The following is a 12,269-nucleotide window of genomic DNA, read 5'->3' as shown; positions in this document are numbered from 1 at the left end:
ATGCTTTGAAGAGAGAGGCCATGACCTGCACGTCAGCATGGGCTATGGGTGACTGGTGCCATGAAAAGGGCCATTGTCATCCGAAGAGAGAGAGAGAGAGCACAGTGGACTAATTCGGTATAGATGGAGATTACTAAAGCACATGGCATAGTGTATCCCCCTCTAGCAGTACCTTTCATTCTTTTGCTCTCTTCACTTTTCTCTTACATTCCATTTGTTTCATTTATAGAGAAAAGGTAATGCCCAAAAATGTCTGAGCAGATAGAGCAGTGGCCAAGAGAGGCTCTAATGTAAGTTGTCTGTGTGCCTTTGTACTAGGGCTGAACGATTTTGGAAAACAGTCTAATTGCGATTTTTTTTCCCACCAATATTGCGATTGCAATTTAATATGCAGATCTTTTTTTAAGCTCTTTATGTTCGGTATAATTAAACAAAGACAAGCAATAAATCATTATTTAGTATACCCAACACAATATTAGATAGATGAAACATACAATTTTCTTTTCTGTAGGCCAGACCTACTGTATAGTCGTATATGTTCCGATGAAATTAGGTAACGCATGAATTGATATGAATGAAATTTTTATTTAATAATTACAATCACAGTAGTATATTGAATAATTTGTCTTGTAGGCATATAATAATTATTATGACAACATAAAGCACTGACAAATAATCCTGGTGTTAACATGAATATGGAAATCAGTAACAAATCACACAAACGAAAGTGTAGATTGCAGAAATATAAAAACAAATTTGTGCTTTTACTACACTCAGTATTTAGGTAATTCAGAGTCACTGTAACAAACATCTGACATGTAAACATGTGGATTGCTCTTTTTAAACACTGTCTGTGAACTTTGCTAGACAGTACTGATCTCCAGTCATTAACATAACAAATATCTGCCTTTATATCTTTAAAAATCCGCAGTACACGTGACCACATGTCATGTGTAGCAGTGAAAAACTCTCAGTTAGCATTTCTTGTGTAGTTTCAGTATTGCGACCTGGCAAAAATATTTGTGGGAAAGCATGCTGTACTGCCTATTCAGTGTATTTATTAAAGCCATGAACCCAGGCTTGCTCACAATACTGAGCAGCATCATATCTTTTGCGTTACTGCTTGAGTCATTTCCATGTGCTGTTTCAAAGTACATTCATATGGAGTTATTCTTTCAAACATTTTGGTCAGTGATCCCTGTCGAGTGCTATTAAGCTATGCAACTATCATTTATGGCTTTGTGTTGTTTAAGTGCTGAATCAGGTTAATAGTGTTGCCCTGTGAGGTAGCAACCTTAGCAAGGCAGGTTTTGCACGATACCTGAACCTGCGCAGCATCTTCTTTTTTAAAGACAAAATAGTCCCGCATAACGTACTGTTCTACTTTCACAATAGTTTTCACAGTGTCAAGTTCTGTCAAGCCTAAGGCTTCAAAGTGATCAAAGTGCAGTGTAGCGTGCCAGACCGCCTTACTCTTGTGTGTGACGTGACAGAGTGTATTTGCAGCCTCTGCGGTTGAAAAAACGTATTAAGATATCGCAAATGCAATTGATTGTTCAGCCCTACTTTGTACCAATCCCACACTCTCCACAGCACTCATATGCATCACATATGATCAGCTGTGTTCTTTAAATATGTCAGAGCTTTCTTACAGGCAAAGCCTCTGTAGCAGATTAATATGGAATAATTCTCTAGCTCGCCCTCAAACACCACCAAACAGATGTCATTCTTTAAATATAAATTAAGTACTGTAGCGTCTATCCTGAAGATATTGGCTCTGACTACAGGTAAATCCAGGTGAGAAAGCTGGTGAGACCCAGCAATTGTACATGATTAGTCACAGTCTGAACTTGCTCGCTTTCTCTCTCTCTCTCTCTCTCTCTCTCTCTCTCTCTCTCTCTCTCTCTCTCTCTCTCTCTCTCTCTCTCTGTCTCCTCTAAGCATTGATACACTGATCCTCACCTCTTTTCTTTTTCCTTCACAAAGCTAATTATTAATGATTTTTTTTAAGAGTCCTCTTTGTACATTTATTGAATCACTTCATGCTGTCTGAGTTTATGCTAATAAAGTAAACAGGACTTAAACACTGTGATGTCTTTGCCCTGACTTAATGTTTATGCTTTGCTACAGACTTCTGTTTCAGCACTAAAGCACCAAAGGATATTACACATGCTTTTTTACTGAAGCGTATGTGCAATATTCTTTTTAATGCCCTCGTGTGTGAAGTGAAAAATTTTACAGGCTAAGACAGCATTCAGTTGTGTATGTTTACATGACTCCAAACCGTTTTTTGTGTTTGTGGAATTAAAACTTCCAATACATTAGTAATATTTCTATTTTTCAGGATGATAACAAAATATTGTCCTAGATATTGTCATTTTAACCAAATAAAAAAGATTTTTAAACTCCTAAAACCTTGCAGATCTTTAAACATTTACTGTCGAAAACAGGCCCAGTGAACTAGCACAGTATCTTTTTCCATCCATCTGCTTTCCAGAACCACAAACTCTCTTTCTTTCTGTTCTTACTTTTTTTGGTTTGAATTCCCAGCAATTAACAGCTTGACATGATGTGATTTTATCATTCCCGAACTTTTTAATATCGGCGACTTGCAGGGTGGAGAAAAACAATGGGAAAATGTTGCTGTCTGCCATCTATAACACCAGAGTATCACACGGACATTCAGCGATGCTTTCATATTTTTTTATATATTTGATTTAATCTCTTTCATGCTCTTTCATTTCACCATACTTTTGGTGGGCTGACTTTTCACTATTGTGCTTGGAGTAGCTATGGGGAAATTTCTGTATTGCAGTATGTCTGTGTTTGTGTTTTCGTTACCGTGCCTGCCATGCTTGATGCTCTCGGTGTCTATGGTACTCTCAGAAGGCAAGTGGGACTGACAGAAAGCTTGCTGCCTCGCTTATGAAAACCCCATTGCTTGGCTTTACATGACTCTCAGATATCTGTGATACAGATGTTTCTGTCTTTGTGCTCTTTTCCCCCTTTTTTCTGTTCCTTTTTCATTCCCTGTGCTCTTTTTCCAGATTCTAAATAGTGAACTTTGAGACCACCCTTCTTTGCGATCAGTATCTTTCACGCTTTCTGTTTATATCAAATGTCATCCTGTTATACTTTCTAGCCTTTGTCGTTTGTAAGAATTCTTGGAGAAGGTATAGGTATTAGTGCATCCTTTTTTATAACTGTAATTAGATAAGATCTATCTGTTTTGTTAAAAAAAAAAAAACTAAAGCATTTTTCTTTTGCTCTGTACTGGCCAATGTTGTTTTTGCAGCTGCATCGGCATTCCATAGAACCACAGCCTATTAGCCCACACCACACACCAAACTTCAAAAGTATAAACTAACCATGATTGTGTATTTATCTTTTATGTCTATGACTGCCTGTTGCCTCACTCAAAAAAATTAACTCTGATTATATTAACTGCGAAAAAAAAGCTTCTTGGATGTTGTTGTTACATGTGTGGTGTCAGAACAGTGCAGGATGAATTGGCTTGAGTAGCTGAAGAGAGTGATGCTAGAAAGTGTTTGGCAGCAAAACTGTAAACGAGGCTGAGGTTTAATCTGCTGACACCAAAAGGTTTTGGAGGTACATGCTCTCTTCCTCGTAGGTTAAAAATATTCTTATGACCCCCTTGATATCGGTGCCTCTTTGTGCTTTATACAAGCAAATGTCTATACATTACAGAGAACTCATTTTTTCTGACACTCTTTGCCTTACAACAGGTACTGCCCGATATTTAGGGTCTTTTAAGCCCATTAATGTTGGATGAAGTTAAACAGCTAAAAACTGGATCAGTTGAAGCATTTGCCTTAATTGCCATTAAACATTGTAATGCAACTCCACCCTGACAAAAGAGCAACTAATTTTACTTTTGCAGTGCTGTAAACCATAGATGCATTACAAATATTTACTGGAAATTAGTATTTTAAATGAAATGTTACAAAATTGATTTTATGGTTTCGGAAAAGTCTTTGAAAATCGGTCCGGCCAGATTTTAAACCATGTACGCTCTGTTATCTTTTAGAAGTACTGAAAGCTGTATTTTGTCTGAGAAAGTGGGAATAGCTTTTTTTAGAAATGCTTACAATAATAGTTATTTAGAATTGCTTTATATTCTTCCAAGAAATATCTGGTGTCGTAAATGATTCAGTCTACGCATACTATTTTTTAACTGTTGTACTTAAAAGGAATACATCAATATCAATAATTGTATCAAGTGTCAAACATCACCCATCCAACAACTTCAGTTCTTCTCCTGCTCTTATACAGTGGCCATTTTCTACTAGTTAACATTAGTGTATTTACATTTTATTTTATTTTTCCATACAAATTCCAAAACATCACATGGTAATCATTGGCCATTTCACTGTGAAAAAAACATCCTACCTTTAATGTACAATTTGTGGTGCACAGATCTCTGAAAACATTGTGGATTTATAAAGATTCCTGTACACTATTTAGCTTTTATTTACCCACAGAAATAGGGCTTATTGAAAAATTAACGCAGTGCAATTCAAACCTTCAACATAAATCGTAGTCAGTATTCACATAATTATTGTCGTGAGACTGTATAGTATGCACATCTTTTGATGGAAAAAAAAATGATTGCTACTACTGGCGAGAGGGTGGGGAGATTGGCGGTTGGGTTGGGGTAGACTTTAAGTGCCAAATCCTTGGAGGACTTTTGAAGTGATTTATAAGCAGCAGATAAGGTTGATATGCATCTGCAGCCATGCTCGTGCCTCTTAGCCTGGCCAGGGCGGCTGCTACTGCCAAAGCATTTTAAAGCAGAAGTTAAATTCCTCTTGTCTCTGTGAGAAAGTCTATATAGCTAGCGGCATGGAGAGATTGAGATGAAGAGAGGTGATTTTTGCGGATTCAATTCGATAGGTCAATAAACGGATTCAAAAGGCATATAGGATAAACTGAGCTCAGCACACTTCCGCAAATGTGACCCTGTAAACGTGACCCTGTTCTTCATCCAGAACTACAGCCTTGCCTATACAGTCTGATCAGGGCATGCGATAGTGCTCCCATACTTACCAGCATACAGCTCCAGCTGTATAGAATAAATAAATGACACACACTATAAAAAGCCCCCTTTGTGGTGCACAAGGTCAATGGAAAGCCCACAGATTGGAAAACTAAAAGAAGCGTGACACTAGCTCTAATTAAGCCAAGCTGTAGACATGCTCATGAGAATTTGGTATTGAAAGCCGTCTGCCACACTCGCCCCAGGTAATACAGCACAGTGCTCCTCTCTTATTCCGCTACACACACTCATACACAGAGATATCACACATTCACTCACACGCACATGTTGAAGTAATCTGTTGAAATGCAAAGAAAGCAGAGCTTGTGGCAGAGTGCAGTGGTACGCCACACGCTCAGGCTTCCTCTCTTTCGGAATGTCAGTAATGTATTTGACACAGGTAACATATGAACAGCCTCCATATTCTCACGCCTCCCTGTCTTTCTTTTTCTCTTTCTTGCTTCCTCTTATAACTGTGCCTTTTTTTAAGGCCTGTTCATAACAAAGCTGAAAACAAACCACCTAGCTCTTAGTAAAAGTCAAAAGCATTATGTAGGTCTGTTCATGGTGAATGAAATCAACTCATTCAATGCATACCACCATGTTGGGTGTTTATAGCTTCCTCTCTAAAGGGGAATTATTATGTTGATATGCCTCTTGTAAAAAGTCTCTTTTTACAGACTAAATCTCTCTTTACAGTTCAGTGGTAAGAAATACTAGATAAGTAATAAATGGAAGCCAGAGTCAGTTGGGCGTTATACATTATTTTGGTGGATACAACATTTTTTTGTGCTTGGTGACCGTAGCAGAGGTCAAATCACACGAAACTTGATTTAACTGGCAAATTCATACTCATAGTTCTAAGGCAAGAGTAAAAACAAAAGAAAGCAGTAACACATAATATTAACTATTATATTATATAACTATATATAATAACTATTATTCTCTGACAAGAAATGTAAGCTAAGCCAAAAAAACAAAAAAACAAATAAATAATAATAAAAATGAACAAAAAAAAAAACAACATTAAAAAAAGCACACAAACATACATCTGCTCCAGTTTATGCTGCAGTCTATTCTGAGATGATCATGTCTATGCCTCTTTCGTCTACAGGCTCCACCCTGCACAGTGAGTACTCTGAAGATCCTCCTACTGTATGTACAGGTTGAAAGTGATGGCCATTTGAATCACATTTTATCATCATTCTGAAAGCCATTGCTATAGACAGAAGATTTCGGTTGTTCCTAAGAAAGGTTCTATTTAGAACGCCAGATTCTTTCCTTAACAGAAAGTTTTCCAAGCAGAACACTTTTAGCAAGCTTTTTTTTTTATCTAATAAAACTTTAAAGACCCTAATAATGTACTTTTGCATAATCACCGTCACTTGTGTAGCCACTTTCACACTGCAGTAATAAGCATTTTGAAACTGACATACATGTTACACCGGTTACACCAACACCAGTTTGCAGGATTTCTTTTTTTTTTAACATGAAAAAACAGCACTTTAAAATTTTGAGAGCAACATTTCTTCTGGTTGTTTCCTTTTCATTTTTTTTTTATTACTTAAGCTCTGGCAGTATGTCCTGAATCACAGTGTGCTGTGTGAGTTCATAACCTCAGAATTGTCAGCACTGTCTGTGTGTATAATGATAAAACAGGTGAAATTACTGATCAGGGATATGTTTTTGGTTGAACTGCAACAAAGGAAACAGGAAGCTTTTTTTTGTTGTTTAACTATGTAAGATCATACGAAAAAGTGGCTGTTCTGCTGTTGAAAAGGGCTTTTTGATGAGGAGTCGGAAGAGAAAGCCCAGACTGCTCCGAATTGACAAGAACTCTCTAGTAGCTCAAATAACCACTGTTTATTACCATGGAAAGCAGAACAGCATTGCAGAGTGAACAACATGCTGAACTTTGAGGTGGATGGGGGGCAACAGCAGATCACATCAGGTTCCACTCCAGTCAGTCAAGAACAGGAATCTGAGGCTAAACTGGGCACAATCTCACTCAGACTAGACTAGAAGATTGGAAAAACATTGGCTGGTCTTTTAGAATTATAGTTGGGATGGAAATTTTGCTGAGGTCTGGCAACCCTGCACACCAGCAAACACTTTGCCAAAGAACTAATCTTTAATTAGCCATGTTTGATTTTCTTTCTTTTATTTTATGCTTCTAAGGGTCTAAATCAATCAGACAAACACAGGTCATTATTATGTTTACATTTTTCTAATAGTTTTCAGTGTTTTAAATAGTTTAAAATGGAAATCTAATTTAAATATTCAGGCAATGCATATATTTGCTGTATCTGAACTGTATTGTATCAAGACACTACTATTATGGTGTCCTGAAAAGCAATATACTTGATATATCACTAATCACGTTATAAATTACTTTATCATTTTCCATTTTCTCTGTTTTCCTATATCTACTGGGTATTACACATTTTCCCCCAGACACGTCCTATTAAAGGATCTTTTTTTCCCGTGATAAAAGCTGATTGCAGTTCTGTATAATTTTAACATTGTGCATTAGTTTCATAGAAAACAATAGCAGTCGGAAACCTTAAGCTGTTTATAATGACTATAGTTGGACTTTAGACAGGGGCACAGCTGGGAGTTTTTAAATATGGGCTTTACACACAATACGGCTACAGACATTTTTTGAGACTTTCATTACAACTCTTTGGAAAAATGTAGCAAATCTTTTTTGACAAATTTGTATGGGTCATAAGTGTCATTTTTTTTCGTTCTCCCACAGCTGCCCTGGTTGGTAGTAGCTTTATAAGACATATTATATTTATTTCAGTATGGCTGACTCTCTGGGGTCTTTAAAATTTGAATCTATCTGTTTCTATAAATCCAGTAATTGCTGCTATTAGCTCAGTTCCTCTATTCAGAAGAGCTGTTACCACATTTCATGGATTTACTATACTGCAGTGGCAACACATTTCTGACACATTTAAATTTTTTGTTACTTTTTTTAGAGGTTAGAGGTTGGTAATACACAGTTTGAATGCAGCATGTGTTAATGTAGAGTATTAACTAAGACCCACACTAAGTTCCTTAATGATACTTAATAAATATAAATAAATGACTATAGACAAAAAACACTGATGTGATTTATACTAAATCTTTTTTAACTAGGTTTGTGTTTGATAGTATTCTCAGACCCCAATCTATTTGTACCAGGATGTGCTTTGTATGGAGAATAAGCATGTTTTTATGTTTTGGATAAGAATGTCTGCCAAATGCTGTAAAAATATTTTATGTGTGTTAAATGTATGCGCATATTAAGAAATACACCTGGGAGTGAGCTAAAAAACTTAATTAAACTACAGTTTAGTAGCATATGATGAAATTTGTTGATGGTAATGATGAAGTCATTAAGGAAGCATAGAATTTAACATCCTCTTAAACCACACAGCCACACACACATGCGCGCACGCACACGCACACACACACACACACACACACACACACACACACCCCCCACCAACATGCCTGCAGTGTTCATATGATACCTTTGGAACAACCATCAAGCACCACCTACCTTTTATTTCTCAACTTGCCCTGCAATTTGTCATCACTTCTTAAAAAGTGCTTATAAGAAAATGTTACCTTTGCACACTGGAGATGCAGCTTTTGCTGCCAATTTTTATTATTTTCTTTTAAATTTTAGAGAAGCTGTATGCCACAGTGATACCAAATTGCTAGTGGAAACATTTTATTGAAAATTGTATTTTTTGCTGTTAGCTCCTAAAACAAGAGCAAGAAGTTTATTTATTGTTTACTATGTTCTGATGGCATTTACTGTTGTCTGTTCAACTAGAAAAGACCAACATTAAGGTAGAGGAGATCAATGTTGAACATGAAATATCAAAATGCAGTGTAGTTGATTTGTAGCAGAGATTGTCTCAGTTAGTTACTTGTCTCTGAGCTGGGCAGACTAACAGCTAAGGTTCTGCCGTCTCACTCACTTTGGGTTGAGATGAATCTCCACTGGTGACACTGGAAACAAACAATCAAATAGCATTTTTGATCAAGTTCACAAACATGATTTTATTCTCAAATTTGAGGCTTAATACAAAATAAATCTTTAATGCAATTGAAGATCATGAGGATGTTAATGCATGTGGCTTTTACCATTAGAATAAAGATATAACCAGAGATGCTGTACAGAAAATCTCATCTTGGCCTCATCACAACCCTGGGTGATTAGATCTCCATACTGCACAGACTGACCCAGAGCAGCATGGGGGCTCAGTCAGTATCAGTCCTGAGGGTGGACGAGAAAGAATCTTTTGTTAACTTTGGCAAGCCAGAATCCACTCTCATGTTCCTCCCTTATTTTCAGATTCCCAGCAGGTTGTAGTGTAAGGCAGACTTGCTGCATGGTACTGTAATGTCTTAGTCATAAAGCTGACAAATTGCTTCTGGCCCCACACCTTGAGTGTGCATGAGATCCTAAGGGATCCCAGAAAGACCAGTATGCACTGCTTGGTGCACAGAAGGGATGCACACAGCTGGAGAGAGGGGATGCAGGGGATGAGTTTAAGTACTGGATTTGTATTTATGTGTGTGTGTGTGTGTGTGTGTGTGTGTGTGTGTGTGTGTGTGGGGTGTGTGTGTGTGTGTGTGTGTGTCTTTGTGTGTGAGAGTGTGTGTTGTGAGAGAAAGAGGGAAAGAAAGAAAGAATTTAAGCAGTCTCATCATGCAGAACAGAGCCATGAATTGGACGCAGTGTTATGAAAAGCAACTACTCTGTCCAGGCAGGTCTGCAGAAATTTCTCTGGTGTTGGAGACTGTAAATCTATGCAAATATATCTTGACTCTACTTGCAAATGACATTTATACACAGATTTCTGGGGCAGGAATGGAAAATAAATGTCTATTTAGACCTATGAATTAGGAGAGGCAAGTATTTGTGTATAATGTGATTTTTACATTGCTCCAAGGGGAATTTTATGGTGAGGTAGAAGGTATTAGGTTTGCCCGAGGAAGATGTTTTGGAAGTCAGGTGTGGGTTGGACCAGTGATGGCCAGGTGAGCAGATCTTAACAATATGGCCTCTGTATGGGAGCAGTGGCTTCTGTCAGAGCCTTATATTCTGCACTCCTCTGTCACCTCTCTGTCTCTTTTAATGTTTACAATGTTGCTCTCATACCACAGTGCCTACAACAAAGCACAGTAAAAGTTCAAGACTCACAGAGAATCATTTCTGGACTTTAATTATAATTCATGCCAATTATTTTACTCAATTGTTTTACTCAGTGCTGTGAATAGACTTGATTTGTTTTTGACAGCATGGCTGAAGTTTATTAGTGTGATTTTTACATAAACGGCTACACAGTAGTCCAGAGTAGCGTCTCACATTCCATGACCTTCAATCATAAGCTGTAGGAGCAGGATTATCACCAGATGTTTGGTAATTAGTTTGAGTAATGCACTGTGGTTCCCCCTTGGAAACTCGAGCTGCGTCAACAAAGCTTTGGGAACGCCTCTGCGTGACCATGTGTGTAATCTCTGAACCACGTGTGTAATCCGTCCAATGGAAAAATGCGACATCATCGGTGGGGTGATGCTATGACCAGGAAGCTATAAAAGCACATGTGCTAGCTTCTGTTTGTTTAGGAAGTGCTCTGTGTGTGTCTGTGTTTTTCCTTCAGGCAGGTAAGTACTGGCAATGAGGTAAAACAACAACAACAACAAAAATCAATAAATAAACAAGCAATCTTTCAGGCTGTGTGTTCCACCTTGCCCCCACTTTATTATGGTCATACACTTAGCCTATGGGTAGCTTGTTTGGGGGCGGAGCATGATCGGTTGTCTCTCGCCGACTGCTCGCAGTGCGTATGCTTCTCTCTTCGAGGAGAGTGCTCTCACTAGCGTTCCTTGTGGTCCTGGCCCAGCTTTCGCCAAGGTGGAGCATCTGTTGAGGTCATGTGGTTTGCAAATGGACCTGGCAGAGAGAATTGAAATGGGCATGTCCCTTTCTCCTTTCTTACCTGCCAGATGCAGCACCTTCTCCCAGGGTTTAGAAGTCTGCTCTTTAGTGGTTTCTTCCCCCCCATGGAGAGGGTGCGGCGTTCCACTTCTCTTCCTCCAAGGAGGGTGATGAGGACAAACCCGTGTACATGCCTCTGCAGCCAGTCCACTACGAGGAGCTTTTGGAGGAAGTGCTGTTTCCAAGCTGAACATCGGTTGGCCAGCCAAAGAGCAGAAGCAGCGTTCCTTAAATAAATTAGAATAACGCTTCCTGCGACCTAGGTTACTGCCTCCATGCTGGAGCCTTTGTGCCGGGGCCTGCCGATCTTTCCGTATCTGCACACTGAGGTGTCCAGGTCATGGAATAACCCATATTCGGCTCGCCTCTTCAGCCCGAATGTCTCTCTACTCTAATATAGTGAAGCTGATAGAGTGCGGTTACAGGACGATTCTCCGGGTAGAAGAGACGCTGGCTGGCTATCTCTCCCCCAGGACTGCATTCTATCTTAAGGCTATGATACTGCCCACCAAGCCCCTTTGGACCTCCTCGGCTCTGGTGGGCAGAGCATACACAGCGATGGGTGGTTCTCAAGAGACTGATTCCCTTAAGAGACTATCTGCCAGCCTGGAAACTCCTGCCAAACATGTCTTAATGGTTCCTGCACACTGTAAAGAGACTACACGATTCAGTTTGGGTCTCGTCTGCCTCGCTTCAAGAGGGTATACCCCACTCTGTTGGGGCTCGTGCAGGCTCTGGTTATAGAACAAGAAGTATACACTCTCTTAAGGAAGGAGAGTCCAGGTTATACAGACGTACGTCATAGTTCCCAAGAACAATGGGGGCTGGATCCAATTTTCGATCTGCGTCAGCTGAACCGCTCACTTATGAGGCTCAGGTTCAAGATGCTCATGCTAAAACAATCGTGTCTCAAATCAGGTTCAAGGACTGGTTCGTCACAATAGATCTGAGGGACACATACTTTCACATACCCACCCTTTCTCTACACATGAAGTTCCTAAGGTTTGCTTTTGGGGGCAAAGCTTACCAATATTAGGTTCTTCTGTTTGGCCTGCACTTTCGCCCCGCATTTTCACAAAGTGTGTGGATGCTGCTCTGGCTCCTCTGAAACTCCAAGGCATCCGCATACTAAATTATATAGACGACCGGTTGATATTAGCTCTTAGCGATCTGGCATTGAGATGTTGTGCTCGCCCACATAAAGGAATT

General features: G+C 39.1%; 1 protein-coding gene across 6 annotated transcripts in view; it reads left to right on the top strand.

Annotated features, from left to right (window-relative positions):
• The window catches only part of LOC124392311, a 197,958-nt gene that overhangs the window by 81,929 nt on the left and 103,760 nt on the right, over positions 1–12,269 (top strand). Inside the window, exon 1 of one of the 6 annotated variants that reach the window (XM_046859178.1) lies at positions 6,171–6,185. The exons of the other annotated variants lie outside the window; for them this stretch is intronic. The gene's annotated coding sequence lies outside the window, so the exon portion shown is untranslated. Of the gene's footprint in view, positions 1–6,170; positions 6,186–12,269 lie in introns of those variants that run through there. 6 annotated transcript variants of the gene reach the window in all.

Source organism: Silurus meridionalis, chromosome 10 (assembly GCF_014805685.1).
Source record: "Silurus meridionalis isolate SWU-2019-XX chromosome 10, ASM1480568v1, whole genome shotgun sequence".
In the NCBI taxonomy this organism is placed as follows: domain Eukaryota; kingdom Metazoa; phylum Chordata; class Actinopteri; order Siluriformes; family Siluridae; genus Silurus; species Silurus meridionalis.
Note: the sequence above shows the minus strand (reverse complement) of the source record. Positions and strands in the feature narration are given on the sequence as shown.